The sequence below is a fragment of the Silurus meridionalis genome, chromosome 25, assembly GCF_014805685.1.
Source record: "Silurus meridionalis isolate SWU-2019-XX chromosome 25, ASM1480568v1, whole genome shotgun sequence".
Classification (NCBI taxonomy): Eukaryota; Metazoa; Chordata; class Actinopteri; order Siluriformes; family Siluridae; genus Silurus; species Silurus meridionalis.
The window spans coordinates 14517590-14540000 of NC_060908.1; the positions used below are offsets into that span (position 1 = coordinate 14517590).

The 22411-nt window shown below is 39.1% G+C and overlaps 1 protein-coding gene across 1 annotated transcript in view; it reads left to right on the top strand.

Moving 5' to 3' along the window:
• Positions 1-1400: 1400 nt before the first annotated feature.
• The window catches only part of lhx1b (LIM homeobox 1b), a 45961-nt gene continuing 24950 nt past the window's right edge, over positions 1401-22411 (top strand). Inside the window, exons 1-2 of the mRNA XM_046838571.1 lie at positions 1401-1694; positions 13132-13401. The gene's annotated coding sequence lies outside the window, so the exon portion shown is untranslated. The remainder of the gene's footprint in view (positions 1695-13131; positions 13402-22411) is intronic.

Below are 22411 nucleotides of genomic sequence, written 5' to 3' on the forward strand. Positions count from 1 at the left end.
CTATGAAGTGTGTAAATGTATACATTGAGAAAAGAAGAATCACAATGGAGTTGTAACGGATATTATTTTTACATTTTTTTAAATTTAGATGATTAATATTATATTAAGCGTGACTAAAGGATAAATAGGTTTTACTTGCGTTTGCTAATCGTAATTATTCAATAAATATTACCTTATGTTTGCTAATTAATGAATCATTGCACTACGACACTCTAGTCCAGGTTTGGAACGCATCACTGTCCGTGTTTATAGAGACGTGGTTAGTGCCAAAGGCAGATTCGTCCTTTGTCCATCCATCCTCGTCCCTTTCTCTGCCCCTGCCTGCCACTACGTCCTCTTGTGGCATATATCATGATTCCTCTATAATAGCTCATCTGTCCGCTGTACAAGGAAACGTGTCACCGTTATCGATCTCCGCCTCTGCGCTGTTTAACATTCTCCGCCAGATTCGCAGAGAAAACGACAGTGAACGCTTCTGATCGCAGATTCTGAGCGTGCTATACACAACATATTTTTGTCTAATCTAAATGCCAGTCTTGGAGACATGTTGACACCTGATGATTTGAAGGTTACTGCGTGCATCTGCCGGCATTGATCAGTTTGTGTCATAATTTGTGTGTCTCTCTAATGTTAAATAATTTTTTTGTCCGAAATGTTGTGTTTGTTTGTTTTCCAGAGGCCCTCTAGAGACTCATTGTTCTTCCATGTTGTTTCTCTGTGAATGTTAATGATCTTATTACTGCCACCTGTGTCCTATTTTTCTTATGTATCTATAAGTTGCTCTGTACTTTAGTTTCCTCGCTTGGTGTTTAATTTCGCTTGGCCAGCCTTTCATGTCTCATGTAAGTTTCCCTGTACCAGTGGAACCTTTTGTGGGTTATTTTTTTTGTTGTTTTTTCCCATTTGAGTTAGTCTTTGTATCATCCTTTTCTTGTGACTGATACATGCATCCTGGCCTTGAAAGATAATCATTTCTACTCAACATCTTTCCACTCCCTCTCTGTCTATTTTCAGTAAATCTGCACCAATTCTAGATGACAGGATGAGGACCTGAATGCTGTCTTCTGCTGTTGTAACCCCTTCAAGATTCCACACTTATATTGTACATGAATATTCTCTGCTCACCATGGTTGTAATAAGTGGAATTACAGTAACCTTACTGTCATTTCCTGGTACATGTTCTCTGAACTCTCTCACCAGAAAGTCATTTCCACCTGCACAACTGCTGCTCGTTGATTGTTTTTGTTTGTCGTGCCATACTGTATAAACTCTAGAAACCGAAATTGAGTTTTGAAACATCGTGTTACTCGCTATAGAAAAATTCATTTCAAAACGCACAAAAAAAAACATTTTCAGACCATCCTCTCACTTCCTACCAATTTCCACCTTCACCTTGACTTCAGAGGGGGGCATCATGACCAGGTCAAGCGAAAGTGAGAGACAGATGAACTCGAAGGTGGCCATGTCCAATTACTGCACAATGTGCCCACATTAAAGTAGCAGAGGTGTGGGACACTAATGGACGTAGCTGCTGCATGATTTCCTGGCCCAATTTGAGCTGGCGTGAGCCGGTGGTGCGACCACAGCATGAAATGGCTAATGCTGCTAATGGTCCAGGAGGTCATACAGAGAGAGATGTGGTCACCTCCTGCGCTTTCGTTTCGCTTTCGAGCCTTCAGGACTGTCCTACAGTGGTACAGTATTATATTACTTTATGATATGTAATCGTTTTAATGACGTTTTTTAATCATTAGGCTTTTCCTTTTTTGCTAATGAGCTAACCAGATTTATTTGGCTCCATTTGTTTATCTGACTTTATCTGACGTCTGTTTTTTTTTTTTTTGTTCATGCACTCCAATACCTAATCGTTTCTATCTATAGTATCCTTTTACATTTTTGATACATGGGACGTCTTCAGGATGTCTTGGACTAGTAAAGACATGGCTATTGGTTTATAGCTTCTATAGAGTAAGTGATAACAAGAGTCAACTTGAAATGTCCAATAAATGGATAAAATGTATTACGTTTAGCATTTTAATTAATAAATACTAGCTTATAATAATAATATGGTAAAATAAAATAGAATCAAATTTTATTTGTCACATCATTCATAAATATTACAGCATGTAATAGTGCTTTTTACGACTGTCGAATGCTAAAAAAAAAATTTGAGATAGAATATTAAAAGAATAAAAATATAAATTCTAGAAGTATAAAAAAATAAGAATTTTTAAGAATTTATCTGCTAGCAATATGATTTCATACTGGAAAATTCCCAAAATTTTGCATACGAATTTTTACAAAGATTAAGATTAGGGTCACGAGTGGGTCAGTGGTCATATCTATTATTGGTTATAATTTAATAAAAATATTTGCTGGTTTACATTCTTACATCAGGACCTTTTTTTTTTTTTTTTTTTGGTTATTAAAGGACCAGTTGGAATTACGATAAAAAAAAAACCCTCTAATATTAGGTGGCTGCTGGTTTCTCTAAAGGCCTTCACAAGCCAACGTGTTGTGTTGATGTTTTTATATTGATTAACTCTCATAGGTGGCCGTATGCCTCGAGTTTGATTTACGAGAGTCTTTTGTTTTCGCATTCGCCCTCGGGTCTGATTTCTGGCTACAGCATGCAACCAAATGGTCTGGTCCATATTTAGTGTCGAACTGGATTTTTCCATACAATATAATCAATGACTACATCATCGTATGTCATATACTATAGTATATTTGTGTCAAATATTTCAATGCATTTTAATGTATATCATGCACCTTATGTTTCTTGGTGTTGGTTGTTTAAGGCTTTCCTTACACCAAATCCAAACCCTGACCCAGATTGGTACCCAGGGTTAGGTGTTTATATTTAAACCCAGAACACGACCCAATGTTAAATATACAGTAACAAACACACCGAATCAGTAGCTGCTGTAAATGAGTAGAGCTGCAAACACCATGGTGGGGTTAATCGAGAATAACTAAACGAGTAAATCTGGTTAGTGGCACCTCTGAGAAGCGTGGCCCCTCCAGCCGTCCATATCCCTCCGTACTTAATGGTCTGCGACAGCAGAGGTCTGTGACGCTCCATCCGGATACGTCCTTCTATTTAACCCTCCTACAGCTCATTATCACACTCCAATCAGTCAGTCGGCTAAATGGGACAGGAGAGACCACATGGCAGGAGAAAAAAAAGACTTCCTCAATGTAGATTAGGCCAATTTGTAAAGCCTGAGAAGAGGAGTTAACTGCACCAGAGGCCGAAGCACACCTTTGCGCTTCAAATAGATTTAAAACGCGTGATGAAATTTTTGTCAGATTGCATTTGCATTGATTTCCTGAGATTAAAAAATGACCTTTGGTTAAGTTCTTTTATTTACACTGTCATTTTGTGCGTTGCCGTTGTACACAATTTGCCACAGAACGCCAGCTTATGCTTATCATTTTCTTGGTTAAATCAACATGAAATCCGAATTTTACTTACTAAGCTGACGCTGGTGTGAATGCATTGGATTGAATTGTCAAGTCTGGCAGACTGATCCTGGTTTCCAGATGGGAGAGATTCTTTCTATGCGCTCCTCCATGGCTTTTACTCATTTCCATTGAATGAATCCAAAAATTGCACATTTTCAAAGAATCACAGGACATTTCTGAAATGATTCTAAATTTCTACTATCTAGATATTTGTCAATTTCTCTGTGAATTCATTTCCTAGACATTAATCTATTGTTTATAAATTAATACATTTATGCCTAAGGAGTGAGCCATTGGTGATACTGTTGAGGAAAAGCTTCCTAAGATGGCTTGCGAAAGAAACCTAAAGAAGATCCAGACTCAGAAGGGAACCCATCCTCATCTAGTGTGATGCTGAATAGTCCAATTATAAATCATTTGAAGTGAAATTCATTATAGTGTTATCATGAAGTGTTGAACTGTTTATTAATAGAGACTTGAGTACAAAATAGTTTGTGGCCATTATACTCCTAACTCTTCATAGCAAAACTGTATGTATTAATTGCCAGTCCAAAACCTTGTTCATGGTTAAGTAGTAAGTTTTAACATTCACCAATCTCATGTATCTCATGTCTATGTGGAAACATCCTCAGCAGCATCCAAATAAATGAGAACTCCATCCAGAAGAAGAGAATCAATAGTGGGGCATCGTTAAGTCTTATATAACCTGCAGTTGTAGAAAAAAACGTAATCATGCATTCGGATAGGAGAAACAATCATTAATAATCATTAATTAATCCTTTTTGAATGATGCTTTGGAAAGTCTGTGCAACACTAATTAACAATCATAAAGTATAATAATCATTTTAGATTAAAAACTTTTTGACCCTTCCAGATGTTTCAGACGTGTTTTGGGAACATCCCATTCCACATTGAGTTTCCATTTGCTGTTAGAATAACCTCCACTCTTTTGGAAAGATGTTCCACTAGATTTTGCTGTGTGCTTGTGGAGATTTGTGAGATTCATTCAGCCACCAGGGTGTTAGTAAAGTGTTGGTGTAGGTGAGGTGAGGAGGCTTTGGGTGCAGTCGTCTTTCACATTCATCCCAATGGTGTTCAGCAGGGTTGCGATCAGAGCTTTATAGCAGGCCACTCAAGAGCTTTCACTCCATATCTTCAATCTGGAACAGGTTTTGGTCTACAAAAAACTTTTCTGGTAGTAGTTTGGTGAAGAACAACATGACTGGGAAAGCCATACTTTTGCCCATATAATGTATCTCTATGACATACACGATGTATAAAGCATTATAACACACCACTGTGTTTCTGAACTGTTAAATTACAGATAATAGAGCATTTTGCGAGATTATGGACGTGGACTGAGCTAAATGAAAGGATTTTTGTTGCAAACAGATATAAGAAGACATTATAAAGCATAAAGCATTGTGTAACTATACCTAGGTAAGAGAATATGACGCAGTTTGTTTTGAATATATTCTGCCAGTCCGTTATTATGCTGCATCTTTTAGCACTGACCTCACTGCGTCCTTCAGGAGGAGGGTTGTCACGGGCCAGGGGTCACATGACTTCGTCAGGAAATATGGCTGTCTTCAGCGGCAGGTGCTGCACGGAAGAGTTATGAACGCTTTCTCCGTGGGATGCAGAGATGAAGGCAGAGGTCAGGGATATTGATGGAGGCCAGACTGCGCTTCTCATCCCTCTGAGGCAGGGAGCAGGGTGACAAGGGCTCTCTGTCAAACTCTGGCATGCAGGTTAATGTATTAATTGACTAGTAAACAGGTCCCTGGGAGAGACAGAGACTCTCAATGACGAACTCTGTCTTGGCGTGTGGTGGAGGCGTAGGCACTTCTTCTCAGCATCTTAGACACAACATCGAGATTAGCCAAAACAATGGAGGCGAAGTAAGTTCAAGAAGGAATATGCTTTAAGACTATTTGAAAAGGTGTTTACTGTCCCGTTCACTGTAGGATATATTTCTATATGATACTAGAGTCATATCTTATACTTGGTTATGTATGGCTGATCAGTGGTGGATGAAGTACACAAACCATGTAGTTGAGTTAAAGTAGGCAAAATACAACTCCATTAAATGTAAAATTGCTCTGTTTAAACTTTCACGTTAGTAAAAGTACAACAATATTTGCCTTTAAATGTACTTAAGTATACAAAGTACTATGATTTATTATTTCTATAATGTTCCTATTAGCATTTTTGTCACAAGACTCTTTGCTTGATCAGCTCAGATTATGTGAAAAGACTCCAATGTGACTCTTAACACATCGATCTATTAATAGAATGATATTAATGACTCAAACACTGATTGATATCTATTACAATTATCATGACCTTCTTTTAAACGATAAAAAAAAAAACGCGGCGGGTTCGAGTCAGGAGTTTCTTCTATCATTTATTCCTCTCAAACTCTTTAGCTTGCAGTTCAACTGACTCTGAACTGTGTTTTCGTGATAAGTAGATACAATCAAGCGACAAGTTCAAAACAGAGCTCGCGTGTTTAACCAGTTAAGTTTTTATCCACTTATAAATAAAGAGGAACAACTGATTTCACAAAATGTAGTCAAGTAAAAATGTAGATATTTGACTTTGAAATGTAGTGAAGTAAAAAAAAAAAACACCACCACTGTGGCTGATGCTCCATATAATTTAAGCTAAATGTAGTTACAGATATGGTGTAGTTTTCTGCAAGATTTTCTGGATTTATGGAAGTTATCCATGTCCAAGCTGTAATACGCTGTAGATACTTCATGTGGACTGAACATGTTAACCATTAGCATATGGTTGCTCAGTGAGATTATTATCTAAATATATTGTACATAATTGTCTGTATATCAAAGCTCTAAAATAAAAGCAGCAGAACAAAGCAAGAAGAAGAAACGTACACATCTGCTGCCTCTGCGCAAGTCATAATGTGGCGTAAAATGAACGTCTAAATTCATGGGATTGTATTGGCAGGCACATCTAATCAATCCGCTTCTGCGCAATGTGCAACTCAGTTGGATTTCACTATGAGGCAGAGCAACGCTTCCCTAAATTTCAATTACGGTGGCATTTGATGTTGCTTGGTTCTGCTTGTAAGTAATCAGGTTTTGAGTAAATACAAGGGAATAAAGTGCTGCTAATTTATTTTGTGCACATCGTTTAGCCTTTTTGGGTTTGTTTAGGTTGTGTAATATAAAATGAGGTTTTTTAAAATCTCCATGATCAGCATTTCTGAATTTATGTTCTTTGATAGAAAAGCTATGTCTAATGCTTCACTTTCTTCCTAGTTATCTCCCTATTAAATCCCATCTTGCAACTTTTCTGAGCTCCAAAATGGCCTGTTCTGGATGAATCCAATCAAAAGCTTTGGAAACAGACATCACATTGGCATCCGAGTTTTATCTAATGTGCAGTTTTATTTAGAGAAATAAGTGTGTGATGCTAAGCCTCTGTTCCGTCCGGACTGCTTTTGGAAAGGGTCGTCCCATTGAGCTAAGTGTCTCTCGATGCGCTACTCTATTCTGAGTACCATCAACCACGTGTAATTACCTTAATTGTGGTAAGTTTGTATCAGTTTGAGTGGCATCAGCATGTCAATGAGGCGTCTCTCTATTGGAGAGCTCTTGCTGTTAATTAGGCAGAATTGATTCGAAAGAGTGATGCTGATACTCCTTAATCTACTAATTAATCACAGGTGCGCAGGCAAATTAAGAGACGCGCCATTTAGACTTCATCAAAAGCAGTCGATAACAATGGCCTGACGGGACAGAATGACAAAAAAAACAACAACCAATGCCTGTTTTATGCTACAAGCACAAAGCATTCTCTGCAACGGTCAACATTAAAAGTGAACAAAGGTTAAAACCAGCCGATTTCGTACCGAACCAAAGCGAAATGTCGTTTTTTGAAGAGCCGACGTGTACCAGGAAAGCCACAATGTAAGTGCACTAACAAGTCAGCAAACTGTCACAAATTGCCTGCCATTCACAATAACAGAATAGAAGGCTGTTTGCCGTTAGCAAATGGCGAGGTGATTACAATAGATTGCTGCTGCTGTTCCACGTGCTTCCCCTTCACCTGTACCTTCACAACCACGTGACTTGGTTACGATGGCCTCCTTTGAAATAATGAGTGTTTACACAGCCATGTCCCACCACAACTCGTTACCACGTACCATCATGTCCAATTATGCCACTTATCGATTGTGCCACATTCTAAACAGCAATGACATGCACTGCTGGTCATTTAAGCTGTTAAACAGGGGGAAATTTTTGAATTGCCCCCACCTAAATGGCACTTGCTGTGTGTTTCTTACACTATAATGCTCCCCATAAAGAGGGAAGACGTACAACAGCAATTTCCCCCAACAGAAGGTGAACAAAACAAGTGAGCAACTGTAGAGAGGAAATCAGTGTAGTCTGTAGGATTTAAGTGGCCAATTTGGGGGCTGTTTTGGGAAAGTAGTCAAAGGTGTTGTAGCCTTAGGCTTTTATTTCTTTATTTATTTTACAGGTTTTACTGAAGCAGAGTTTAAAAAACCTTGGTATAGATCTATTTTGCCAACACATTATACATAGTAATTTTTGTGCAATTGTGATTAGCAAAATTGTCCAAACTTGTTTGGGTACTTCATATAGTTATGATCATTATTCTAGTTTGAATAATGATCCTAACCCTAACCATAACCCTAACCCTAACTCTTTTCTTAAACCAAAAGAACTCAGTCAGGGTTAGGGTTAGGGTTAGATGGTAAAACTCTTCCTTTTACCATCAGTTACTTGTTCTTTCTTTAAAAGCTTGAGGTGGTTTGGCCAAGGATGTTTTTTGGTCTCCTCTTACTACAGGTATGTACATCAGGCTAGTCCCTTGGGTGGAGACACCCAGGGCAGTCTAGCAATTATGTGTCATTGTTGGCTGGGGAACATCTGTGGATCTGCAAGGAGAAGCTGGAATCTCTGGTCAGGAATACAAAAGACTTGACTGGCCTACTCACATTGTTGCTACCCAGACTAGCAAGATAAGCCACTTTATCTAAAATATGGGTACACTCTGGGGAAAAGATTAAATCTGGAACCTGATTTCAGTTAGTCTTTCTGAGGGACTTCTTAATTCTATGTTCCATGTATAATCTTAAACAGATGGGTCTCTCCATAAAAGGTTTAAGTAGGAGCTGTTGGAAAGCTGAAATATCGCCACTCTGTATTCTTCAAAGAAATGAAAGACTTGAAGTGGTCTAGGCACCTTACAAGGAATGCCCACTGATTGGCCCCCACTAAAGCTACATATAACAGGCATGAGCCCCTGGATGGTGACCCTGGAAAAAAAAACACAAAACCTGCCAAAGCCAGTTTATAGCTCACAGTTTATTTGGGAACATATGAAAATCCTGACCTTTGTTTTTCATTCCATGACCTTGACTGGATTGATCTTTATGATGTTCACTTCAAAGTTTGTGGAATCATTCTATTTCCTCATTGGCATGTTCAGCAAAGATCAAATTATCATCCATAATACTTTGCACTTGGTAAAATAACACAAAATGAAATGAGTGCATTAAACGCGACTGAGCCTTGGCATTGTGCCAAACCTTTGCTACATGTTATAAGACTACGTTTACAGTATTATAATTCAAAGTCAAATGCAAATGCAACATGCAACAATATCAATCATTTAAAAACTAATTCACAAATAATCAAAATTCAGTGAGCTACCACAACCCAGACCCCTCAGTCGTATCCGCTCTGCTGGAACATTAGCATCTGTAGAACAAGTCGAGGGGAGAGAGAGTGAGTCAGGAGCACTGGGTAATATTCTCAGTGTGCAAAGTTTCCGCTCTGATAACGGAGAGACAAACAAGTGCCACTGCTGTGATGTATATCATCACTCCATAATTTAATTACACTTTAATGGGGTGGTGTGTGTGTTTAAACCCTAGTGGGGGTTTACTTACTCCAGGCATAAAATGTCAGTTTGAACAAAGGGTAGAGGATGGTCTGGTAATTTGCACTCTTTCAGAAAAAAAGAAAAAAATCAGTGACTTGTCTTAATGCCAAAGCATGTTATGACATACTCAGTATGATTATTAACAGGAACAACAAACTCTTGTCAACCATAAAATGAAACCACCTGCCTAAGAATGTGATCATGTGTAGGTTCCTCTTGTGTTGTCAAATCAGTTTTGACTCATTGATGCCTGGACTCCACAAAGCCTCTGAAGGGGTGCTAGGGTATCTGGGTTCAATATGTTAGCAGCAGAGCCTTGAAGTCCTGTAAGTTGTGAGGTTGGGCCTCCATGGATGAGACTTGTTTGTCTAGAACATTCCACAGATCCCCAAGTGAAATAAGATTTGGAGAATTTGGAGGCCAAGTCAACACCTTGAACGCCATTTTCCTTAAAACTGTTGAAGTGGTCATTGCAATTAAGAAATACTGTTGCCATGAAAAGGTGACCTCAGTGTACAACAATGTTTAGGTAGGTTGCACATGAAAAAGTAGCATCCACATGAAATCCAGGACCCAAGGTGTCCTAACAAAATGTTGCCCTTGTCAAAGTCTTCAGATTCCTACAATTGCCTATTTTTTCCTGCTTCAGATGCAATAACTTTGAGAACTGACTGTTCACTTTCAGTCTAATATATCCCACTCCTTGACAGGTGCCAAGACACTGTAATGAGATTATCACTGTCATCCACTTCACCTGTCAGTGGTGTTAATGATATGGTAGTTTCTTGTATAAGACAAAGTGTTGTTTGTGGTGATCAGTCAATAATTACAAAGTGACAAAGAATTTATAATTGTGTAATTAGCATCATTATGGAATCATTATATATATACATGAATTGCCAGAAAGGGATTTGTGTGTTTTGTCCTTAAAGTGTCATATAAATAGTGCAAAAATAAGTGCGCAAAAACAATGCCACATTAGTGCCATGAAAGAAAAAATTAGACGGATGTTAATTTATATATTAAACATAGATTCTGTACAATCAATGAATTTCCAATCTTATTGAAATATACTGTTTGAAATATCAGAAATAAAAAAGATGGCAGAAAAATCCAGATGACATATATATAATAATATATATAATAATATATAATAATTCAGTTGTACAACAGTTGTTGCATGTCACAATTATATGCACTGAAATTTTTGCAATTAATTGCCTAAGATATTAACAATAAACATGTATGCATCCTACATTATTTTTTTCCTACACCAGCATACCCAGTTATTTCTTATTCCTTGTTTATTAAAGGCCAAAATGTCAAAGAACATGCAAAAACACGAACCCAGTTTAGCGATAAGGCTTGATAAGAGGCTATACCACTCTTTCTGCATGCACCTGATGCTTTTTTGTGCATAAAAGATGACCTTGTGAGGTAACATGGATCTCAGAGCACACTGATAAACCAGTGACATGTGGAGACTTGGACAATAGGATTTTTTATATGCATCGTCCCGCTTGGCATTTCAAGAGTGCAGGCTCTGTGGAATTGACACGTGCAGTGGGTTATTAGGCTAGAACGCAAGTAACCCTGGGAGGAGATTGATACACAGTGGAAAAATGGATAATATCATATCTTTTATTGTTATCGAAGCCATTGTGGTTGCTATTATGAAGTACATTAGAGGGTTAAGGGGTTGGAGCGGCTCCCCAGAGTGCTCAGTCACAACTGTCGAATATAGTTATGAATACTGTTTCAGAAATAATAAACACGCCGGATCATATTTCAGAGATGGCGTAGCATGTACAAGGCCTCCAAACGAAATAGCATACATAAAATTAGCACAAACACCTTTTATAGCATTGCTTAAGACAAGAATATTAATAGAAATATCACAATGAAGATAAACACATCTGAACACCGCAATTTCTCTCATGCAGCCATTCACACACTGATGCAGGTTGCTAATTTTTGTTTTTCTTGTCCTGCAACAACGAGGCATTGCTACTGCAACCCTAGATAAACAAGTTAGCGCCAAGAGTGGACACCAACAAGCTGTCTTAAAGCACCTTGTTTTTTGCACTCCTAAACCCCGTGTACATCTTGTACATAATTATCTTGTATGGCATAATTTCAGATACTCATCGATGGTTGCTTACACTCCTGAAACTTAATTGCAACTCAAATTTCTGACTTGTTTCAACTGCAGTTGCAGAAAAAATTTGGCTTTCAAAGTTTGACCAGTCTTAAAATACAACCCAGTTGGTTGTTTGTTTAAATAGAAACAGCCAGTGTCAGCAATCAGTAAATAAGACTATTATAGGACACTGAGGTGGAAGTGTAGATTGATTGAAAGTCATGGATCATGTGCATGATTGGTAGTTAAATGCAAAATGCCTTTTGTGTGCATTCACACATGATTTTTAAAGTGTATAACCTCAAGCCTTTATACTGATACTCAAAACCCATTAATGAAGTTTTTAATGTATACAAATGCATACCTCATTGCATTCTAGCACATATTCTCTTGGCTCCATTGTATTTTATTCACTATGTGCAAAACAAAAGACAAAAATAAATCACATCGTCATTCCAGGACCAAAGCTCTTGCTTGACATGACCGCATTTGTGATCTTTACTCACCCGGCTTCTGTTCGGCAACAGGATTATACCTCAAAGTCATTTTCCCTGCTTTTGTATCTTAATAAAAAGCTCTTGTGGCATTTATGTCTCTTTTAGCTTGTCCCTTGTGATCCTCATTTGCATACCGCCAAGAAAGGTTGGCTGCCAACAGGTCGGTTCACAATAGTGCGAGCCGCCGTGTTGCCATGCCGACAGGGACCTCTGCCGAGACCCCCGGGGAGGGCCTCCAGAGGGTGTAGGAAGCACCCGGATTCTCCTCCTTTGAATCGGGATTAACCCGATACACCCGGCCACAATAGCAACACATGTCCTTGTATCTGCTGGCGGCCAGTTCAGACCTGCATTACTGCGCTTCTAATAAGGATTACCCATAATGAGCCATAAGGAGTTAAGCTTGAATGAAGACTGCCTTAAGTGGGTGCCCCATTGCATCCTGGGCCCTTGTGTGTTTGAACACAAGGTGTAATCCTTTTCAAACTCAAAGGTGGGCCAACAGTATGAATATAGATCTGGCAAGCACATTGTGGAGTGCTCTTGCAGCCATCTGCCGGCCTGCTTTTCACCTGTTCCCATCTCTCTCGCTCTCTTTCCCTCTCTCTGTCTGCCTGTTCAGACCCCTTACACTGTCACTCTCAGTTTCACTCCTTCATCCTTGTTCTTTTTATTCTCTTTCACTGTCATTATGTAGGAAGCTTTTGATTCGAGACACTTAGTGGTATAACATATGCTGCATTATGATCGTCTCAATATTGCAGATTTGCTTGTGTCCAAATGAAGGTAAATATGTTATGTTTAAGGTACGATAAGTATAAAGGTTGTGTGAGATCTGCCTCTCTTTACATTACTTTCTTTTTTCCACAAGAAAATTGGCAAAAATGTTTTATGTATCATTTTTTGATATACAACACTGCATTATGTTTATGCATGAAAGCTTTCACTAATTCAAAGTACAGATCTTCTTCCATTTTCAAAATAGCCCCCTCATCCGGGACATGTCAAAACAAATTCGCTCGCATTCATTTCTCCAGTTGCATTTGTTCAGTTTCTTTTATTTCAGTCCATTTTTTTTTATCACAGATGCACCGTTCAACCTCTGGCATGTCAATGGCAATGGATGTCCCGAGTGGCTGCCTTCCCTGCTGACCTGCTTCGTATTTAATATTGCTGCTCATCGTGATGCCTGTCTTCATCCTCTCCAATTACCCCGGACTTCAAAAGACATTTATTGGAAGATGGAGATTGGAGATGATTGGTACGCCATTAGCCTGCTCTTCACTCCGTCCTGCCCTCTCCTTAAAGCCCTCCGATGACAATGAGACGAGAGCCGGGCTACTGACGGATTCAGAGGTGGGGTTTTTTTCATGAATGGAAAATCGACTAGGTATCAGATTTCCATATTGAATTCAAAAATGTAATTATTTTTCAAATTTACACACAATAAACACAACTATATTTAATACATTAATTATTTTAAATAATCAGATCTAATGATAAGTTAACCATAATCATGAGTTCAATTTAAATCTCATTCCTCAAGCCTCATTCTTATCTTCTAAGCCCAAAAAAATATTAGTTTTATTGATGAAAAGTACAAAGCTTATACATATAAAGAGAAGAAAGCACCTAAAATATATATTTTCTGATTTTTTCAAACTCCAAAAATGGATGTCTGAATACATTTCAGATCATTGACTGCAATGTGAAAAGTGGTAGCTAATTAGCGAGGCTAATTAAGCTAGCATGACTCAGCAAGAAGTCATAATGTAAACAGAGAAACAAGCAGAAATTGAGACAAGACTCAAAGAAATATAAACATGTTCCTCAGCTGTGGTGGGAAATGATAGACTTTTTCCACACTTGAGTTTTCAGAACATTTTAAAATTAAGTTGTGTGTTAGCATTGCAAGGGGCTGGTTTATCATCACACAACATTAGCATCAGTTGTATTTAGATCATAAAATTCTTGTCACAGACTAGCAGATTTGTCATGTTTGTTTGTTTTTAAAATAATTTTCTTTCCTAGCTGTGTTATAATTGTTGAATTCCAGTGTGCTTTAGAAATGTGTTTGGTTTCACTCTTTTTAGTCCCAAACCAAAGGGAACTCGAGCATGGCCTTGAACCGGACTGCAGTAGACGTGTGCGATTATGCGGGTTAATCCCTCGAAAATCAGATAGCGTCCAACAGCTGTGCACGCCTGATAAAAACGTATCGTGGTGACAATCTAAGTGCTAATTTCTTTTAAGGCTTGAGCAGGTGCATTTGCTTGAGCTGTTAGCAAGAGCTCACTGGCTGCTGTTCTTAGTTTTAATTTTGAGTGTCTCAATACATTTGGTCCAACATGCACCGAATCCTTTCTGGACCGATGCTTTTATTAATCTTGATTAATTTTTTTGTATTTCTGCTAAAATAATTGTAGCATTCTGATTATACCTCTTGGTCCTTACGATATTTCAAATGCTGTGATGGCACTTCCGAAAATGTAATTAAAATTAAGATATTCAAAGATAATTTTCATAATTATTGATTGATTTTCTATATAAGAGCAGCTCTGACAGTAGTTCCAGGTCAAGGTATAATTGTTTATATGGTGTTGAGTTACATATAATTAATGTTCGTAGACTCCAGTGGTCATTGCTCTGTTAGAAAACGTTTTCCTCTACAGGAATGTCTTCAGGACAGGAGTTTACCAGTTTCTCGGCAACTGCTTTTAGCTCCGTTACATTTCCGTATATCAATAACAACAGGCTGATGCACACGGTGCCTTCACATCGATCTTGTTTTATTGGGGTCCAACAGAAAGCACTGTATACACCTTCTGATATTCCACGACCGTGTAGGAAATCCTGATGTTCATGTCAGACATTGCCCTCATCCACGGACTCCACAATCGTCTCCCTCCCCTCCATCTCGGCCCACGATACACCATAATATCCTATTAATGAACACTCTAAATTCAAAGTCAGCTGCTCATTTTGCAGGCACTTGCCGAGTTAAGGGGAGGAATTGGCCTGTCTTTATTAATACGCAGATGAATGAGAAGAGCCGCCGGGCCAAGGGCAGGCCGCCGCTTTTAACTAATCTGGCTTTTTATGTATGATTGTGGATCGAGACGTTATCGCGCTCGTCATCCGCGGCATCAGGAACCCGCGGCTTGCTTCTGTCACGTTTCCTAAGTAATGAAGTCGCGGCAGGCAAGGCCGTTTGCATCGCGCTAGACACACTAGCTATCAGCGCTGTCCTCTCGCTCTTCTTGAATGCTGCCTGTTCTATTACGCCCTGTCAGGTCGGCTCGAGACGGACATTGTCCCGTGGCACTTTTAATCAGATGTGATAATGGGGCGTGTTATAGATCGCAGGCCTTGCGATTGATCGATTGAGACGTGGGAAGCTTCGAGTGATGTCTACATATGTGCAGAGGTTGACAGTGCAGGGTTGTTGTTTTTTTTACAGAGATCTCTCTGTACTTTCATTTTGTGTATGTAACCTTTACACAGTCAAGAAACTAGCTAGTTCCTGTTAGGTAAAACCTACAATGTAGAAGAAATCGTTCCATAAACTGGACACAGACATCAACATGGCTGCTCAAAGTATCAACAATAATCAATGTAGCTGTAACTAAATGTGTAGCTGTACTTAAATGCATTATTCTGACCAACATACATATACAGTATATTAGATTGTTATATCTATAAATCAAAGAGTTTTGAGAAGGCAAGGGTTAGGGTTTCCATTTGGTTCATATTTGGTTTAGGCGACATAACTACATGGCATTTAGCTGGATTGATGGTGGGTAAGAAAAAAACTCTAAAAACCTCCCCGCCCCACACACACACACACACACACACACACACACACACACACACACACACACAAATGCAGAGGTTAAAATTATTCAAGTGCAGAATTAGCAACAAATGTGCAACTGATGATTTATGAGACATGCAGTAAAGATACGATTTCGGACTAAGGTTTCTAAATCCACACTCTCTCTCTCTCTCTCTCTCTCTCTCACACACACACACACACACACACACACACACACACACACACAGTCGTCCACCATCCAGCTTTGTCCCTGTCACTCTCAGGGGAGCCATGGTGTGAAGAGAACACAGCAGCTCTCTTATCCGAGAAATCTCCAGAGTGTAGTATCAGCCCTGTGCAGTACACACACACACACACACACACACACACACACACACACACACACATGGCATCCTCCTGCCAGTCAGCATGAGCCTGTGACACAATCTGTGTTTGGTGAATCAGCTCTCGCACATCACCTCACACACAATCCGTCTTTCTGTCTTTCTCACTCTTTCTCTTCCTGTCAGGAAGTCCCGAGGCGCTCCGACTCGTCCCGCACGCAGAGCTACAGCTAATCAATGCAGTGCAAATAGTTTTATTGACAAGACAAATGTTACATCTGCATCGCCACGGCCGAGATTTGGACAAACTAAGTATACAGAGGCATGCATGAGTAACAGAACAATGAGGAGAGTGGAAAAAATAAACACATCTAGTGCCATGGTGTGAACATGAATAGAAAAAGGAATTATTTTGTGTCCCAAAGGAATGTCCTTTGTGTGAATGTGATACTTTAACATAACCTAATCTGATTAGGATAATGCACAGAAATTGTATTGGGACACTTTTCCAGCCATGTGTTGTTTTCCCAAACAAAATTTGTAGAAATTACGATTGTACAAGACGTCTGGTGGAATGAACTTTTCCCTTCATTGAACTAGGAGACTCAAACCTGTTCCAGCATGACAATACCCCTGTGCACAAACCCAGCTCATGAATTTAGACTTTTCATGGGTTGGAAATGTGTGGAAGATCTTGAGTGGTTTGCAGTAAAGCTCTGACCCCAATCCTACCTTTGGGATGCTTTGGAGAATTGACTGCACTCTAGGCCTCCTGACCTCACCTACATCAGTATCTGACTTTACTAACACCCATGTGGCTGAATGAATCTCCAAATCTCCACAAGCACATTCCAAAATCTAGTGGAACATCTTCTGAGAAGAGTGGAGGTTATTATAACAGCAACTTGAGACTAATTGTGGAATGGGATGCTCAGAAATCACATACCAAATTTATGGTCATATAGTTTAGCTTTATGGGGGAAAAAACAAATATCTTTTATTTTGCAACTTTGGTGGTAGCTCAGTGGTTATGGTCAGTGGTTCAGGCTCTGGATTATTGATTAGAAGGTCGGGGATTCAAGCCCAAGCTGCCACTCTTGGGGCCCTTGAACAAGGCCCTTCACCCTCTGTGCTCCAGGGGTGCTGACCCTGCACTCTGACCCCAGCTTCCTAACATTGCTGGGTACAAGTACAAGTAACAAAACACCCCTTTCTTTCCTGCATTGATGAAATGTAACACTCACGATCGCAGAAAATGCATGATTTATGGTTTGTTTCAGGTACATTCGATTTACATGTGATTGAAATGATAGGTGTGGCCTACAGTCAATACAGCTGAAGCCAATTTGCCTTGTGATCCAATCGCCACTCGTACGACAGGTTCACGATTCAAGTTGATTCAGTTGCGTTCATAACATGACCTAAAGACCTATCATACTTGTTTTGGAAGTCGAAAAAGCATTTTTCTTCAAACGGCCGGCCGCGTAGCCTCTCTAAAGCAGTGGTGCTGGAGTGAAGTGTTGTTATCGGAGCTCTTCCATCCCTCAGTGTGCGAGTGTGAAACCGCAGAGCTGTCAGTATGTTTGCCACTCAACTGCAGCGCCACACAATGAGCCTTCTTTTCTTTTTTCGCTGTGTTTGTGTGTGTGTGTTTGTGTGTTGGGTGGCAGCGTTTGAGAGGCAGACTTCACACTCACACCTGTCTTAGCTTCAGGCCCTGTTGAAGGACAGTAATGAGTGTAGTATTCAAAGTTGGGGTGTATTTTAAAAAAATATTTGGAGGGGGTAATTTCTCAGGATTTGGAGATAAAGACAGCTGTATGTAAAAAGGATTGCATGAAACTGGAATAGATTTCTGTATATTTATTGTTTTCTTTTTTTTCAAAATTTTGTATTTATTAAAATCAGGCTTCATGCTGTTTTTAATCCAAATACAAGATACATTCTTTCGGCTTCTCCCATTAGGGGTCGCCACAGCAGATCCTTCGCATGTTTGATTTGGCACGTTTTTTCACTGGATGCCCTTCCTAACGCTACCCTCCCCATTTATCCGGGCTTGGGACCGGCACTAAGAGTGGCTGGGGTTGGTTCCCTGACCGGGGATCGAACCCGGGCCGCTCCCAAGCATCTCCTGCTGCAGAAATGTCCAGGAAGAGGGTGGAGTCTAACCTGATTTAGCTCCTCCTACCTGGGAGGAGTCTAGGAAGTGGAGACAACTCTGCATTCTTCATGGCTGGGTGTGTATTGTTGCCAATGTTGTTTCAGAACATTAGGTGATATGGAAGGATTTGGATTAGATCCAGTTCCACCCCTTTGGAAACTTCTGAAAACTTCTACAACCGTACCAATCTCAAATAATCCTCCTCAAGACATTTTACAAACAGCAAATATTCTGATTCTGACATTACCTAAACCCTGTTTATTGTTAAAGACTGTTAAAGAATAAGGAAAGACTTGTACAAGGACAAACTTACTTAATTTAGTTTGAGAGCATAATATATGAGAGTGAGGAAGTGATCAGTTTGTCCCTAATGTCCACATTTTCTCTTTAACGCTATCCATCTACAGTCATATCAGTAAGATATACTCTCATATCCATTACTCCTCATCGTTCACCTTCCGAAATGCTCTCTGATGGTCTGGAATAATTCAATTAACAAATGACCATCTATATTTGATTAAGGTTTTAATAATCGCCCAGGCCCTGGCCGGATAACTTTTGATAACAGCCCTGTAAAAGATAATTCACTTTTTAAAGTAATTACGCCGGCTCGATTAGGGCTCCGTTGATGGACTTCTACCATTCATTTGTAAGCAATTTGTAGACTCTTTAACAGTAAGTTACTTAGGCTTGTGGGATTAAGCTTCAATTCCACTGACTTAATGGACTTTTAATTAAGACCGTATTAACTTCATGCTTCAGATCATTAATATATTTATGCGGATGTTGGCATAGTTATATTGTGAAGAAGCTTGTAATTGGCTTATGCTAAAAGAATCGACCAGACAGAACATAGAAATTATAGGAGTTTCACATTGTTAAAAACAAGCAGAGCGGTTTTGTTGCAAATGGAATGAGTTGGGGGCAGTTTTCCTCAACATTAGTTGAGGTACTGAAACAACTATCCAGTTTTGTGTTCGAGACTAGTAAGTCAAATCACAATACCAATAAAGAAATCTGTTTTTAGGCATGCAATACCACACTTCTAAACCATACACAGTAAATCGATTCACAAATTCTTAACTCTCAGAAATAAAATACTTTTGAATTAATGTTTAATATTCATGGCAGGAGTTTTCAGTGTTACAAACTGCTTTATAAAGACAGAGAAGAAAATATTTATTTTAGCTATAATGCAAGTGATTCATGCCTCACAGAGTTTGTACAATAATAATGTAACTATAAAGGTATAAAATAAATGCTGTTCAGTATTAAATGAACACTTGTAATCAGGGGTGAATTGCTGTGAAACCCAGTTCTACTGACAGCTGCACATGACCATGCTGTAACACTGCTTCCATATATGGCAGATGCCGTATGCTTTGGATCATGAGCCCTGGCTTTTCTTCTCCGTATTTTTCTCTTGCTATCATCTTGGGGCGCGTTAATTTTTTATCATAACTGGGCAGGTTTTTTTTTTTTTTAGGCTGTTACCAGTGTTCAGCTTGATTAGACTATCGCAATGATAGACTTTCACAATGATATGATTACCTCCTCCAAAGTGTTTTTTTGTTTTGTTAAGGTAAATTCTGTAGATGTAAGTATAAGGGTAAATAAAAAGGAAAATAATTGTGCGATTATCACATTAGATGAGCGAATACACTTTCTGTCGGACCTTGCCGTTGACTGTTGACCTAAAACCTTATGCTCCAGAGTTTCTTTTTAATAATCTTGAGTAATAAGGCAGGTGTGTGTGCATATTAATGAAAATTGAAGTACAACAAAATCAACATAAAATCACAATTTTGACATTCTTAACACTGAATAACATAATTTTCTGAAATTTTTTTAATTATGCCATTTATGTAATTTTCTGTATTTTTATTATTCAAAAACTATTCTGCTTATTCACCTCCTGACCGAACATAAGGGTTAAGATGTTGGGAAACCAGAAACGACTTAATTGCTGACAGAGAGTGAAAGGTGTTCTGTGGGGAACCTCACACGGGGTGGAGGAGTGTGTAAAAAAAAAAGAGGGGGGATGCGGTCTGTATGTCCCCTGCCGAGTGATGCATTGAGGGCTTGAATAAGAGGCCTGGAGGCTCTGCATGCTCTGGAGGACCCTTAGGCTGGATCGGTGTGGCCAGGTTTCATCAGACACATATGTCTCGGTCCCAAGCTGGAGAGGGTGAAGCTTCTGAATAAAAAATAAAAGAAAATGCTGAGGTCAGGGTGGAGGATCAGCTGTTTCATTAACATGTTTCTTAGCTCGGGTTTGTTGCTACAGCCACAGTGTAGTGAACTCAACCTAACAGGTAGATCCGCCCACAGCGTTCAGTACAAGTTGTTCAGTAGAGTCAGGGGGAAAAAGATGGTGGTGTCCTGATGTGTTTATTACCTTCACATCACAGCAATTTATCAGCAATTAGAACCTTTTATGTGGTTAAAAAAAAAAAAAAAAAAAGGGTCAATTTATTGTTTACATATGTTGTGGAACATTCACAAAACAAATTACTATTATAGCATCTATAAACAGTCATTATATTTTTGAGCCTGTCATTCTGAAATTTTCTGAATAATAACCCTGCCTGCAGTCTAGACCTTTCAAAAGTTGATGCATCTTGAAGTGAAAAATACAACAAAGGACACCCAGAACTGTTGAGCATCTAGAATTGGGACAGAAGACATGAAATGGTATATATTCTCAGTTTAAACATCTGATATGTTTTATTGTGAATAGAACGTGGATTTATGAGATCATTGCATTTTGTGTTTTATTTACAAATATTCTAGAAATGGGGTTGTAAATGATTACTTGAATGCTGAGAAATGTCTGACGTCATATTAAAGAATAACAAATAATCCACTAGATTATGCATTTGCTCATTTGGCTGATGCTTTAAAAATACAATTGGTGCAGGATAAAGGGATAGGACTGAGCAGAAGGTTAAGGGTCTTGCTCAAGGGGGCCAACCATGGCAACCAGGCAGTGCAGGGATTCAAGTACACATCTTGTGCATTGTAAATTGGTGGAGGGTGTTGAATCGAAAATAAACTAATTGAGATACTGTAGTTGTGGTTGAGGCTTTGAGTCATAGATAAGAAAGTGACCGCCGACCCGCTGTGGGTTTGTTGTTCATAGTAGATGTTCATATTATTACTATGTACAATATTATTCATACACCAATTGATTAATTAGCATAGAATTGAAGAAATCTAAGAAAAAAACATATACAACTCAACTCTGTTAGTCTTCAACCACAAATCCATGCGTTTATTATCACTGGTAATCATTTCTATGTGTTGGCATGTTGTAAACTGAATGTTTCTTGTCTCCTCCTTTTGACAAGCCTGGTGCGATCTCATGAAAGGAAAAAAATTCTCGTGAAGACCTCAAGCTCCTGCAAGATTAAGAGGCGATAATGGCGGCCGTGTTGACACTCCCTTTCTAACTGTGACCAATTAATGACGGGTCGGCTTAAAGAGCATTTCATTAGGGTTTTTTTGCCGCCCTTGGCCATGGCGCTCAACTGCGAGCACTCACCAGAAAATAGATTAAAACATTAACTCCTGCGAGGCTCAGAGCACTGAGGAGGCGAAGCCTCAAGGCTCGGTACTCGGTGCTCCATCATTCATCACACAGCTGCTTTAAAAAGCTGATCTGTTTGCTGTTGGGTTTTTTTTCCATCGTAATCTTTTGAGAAACTGAGTTATATTTAGGAAAAATTAGATCTATGGGATCTGTGCTGTGTACGATCTCAGGTTTTAAGGCTCCTACTATTAGGTGTGACTATAAATAGATCAAAAGTATGACATGATTTATATTCTAGTTAGGGATGTTTTTATTTTTGCCTTCACTGCTCCTTTTTCTGTCACATTATAACACTATGATGAAGATTTGGATCAGCTGATCAGGTGAATCCCAGAGGAGGATCAGGATCTTTACTTCTCTCCGTGATGACTTTTGCTTTGTTGACCATGAAGAGAAGTCCTGCAGAGTGGAAATAAAAAGAGAAAAAAAAATAGGTATAGGGGTTGTTAAAGAGC